Below are 758 nucleotides of genomic sequence, written 5' to 3'. Positions count from 1 at the left end.
CCCCCCCCCCCCCCCCGCAACCTGAGCTGCACATACACCCCATGGCTCCAGCAACACCCTAGGGGGTTTCTCTCATCATAAACAAGCAAATTTAAATATAAAATAAAATAAATATTATATTTTTAATTATAAATATAATAATTATATTTATTTTAATATTTATTTTTATATTATTTCCTCAATTTCATCGTCTTTCTGCTGCCTGACCCCCCAGCGGGGCGGTGGTGTGTGGCGGCGCCCATAGAAACGAAACTTTTTGTGTTTGTTTTTCTTTATAATTAAATAAATAAATAATAAAATAAATTAAATTTATTAAAATTAATAAAAATAAATAATTATTTAAATATAATTTACGTTTAAATAAAAAGAAATCAACAAATAACAACCGTTCTATACAGTAACTCTAATACTATAATTTATATTTATATTTATATTTATATTTATATTTATATTTATATTTATATTTATATTTATATTTATATTCTGTATTTATATTTATATTTATATTTATATTTATATTTATATTTATATTTATATTTATATTTATATTTATATTCTATATTTATATTTATATTTATATTTATATTTATATTTATATTTATATTTATATTTATATTTATATTTATACTTATATTTATATTTATATTTATATTTGTATTTATATTATTATGTTGCTTATATTAATATTATTATAATAATAATTATTATACAATCTATATTAATATTATTAATATTATTATTATATTATTATTATATAT

Source organism: Eimeria mitis, genomic scaffold, assembly GCF_000499745.2.
Source record: "Eimeria mitis Houghton genomic scaffold, Emh_scaff314, whole genome shotgun sequence".
In the NCBI taxonomy this organism is placed as follows: Eukaryota; Apicomplexa; class Conoidasida; order Eucoccidiorida; family Eimeriidae; genus Eimeria; species Eimeria mitis.
Note: the sequence above shows the minus strand (reverse complement) of the source record.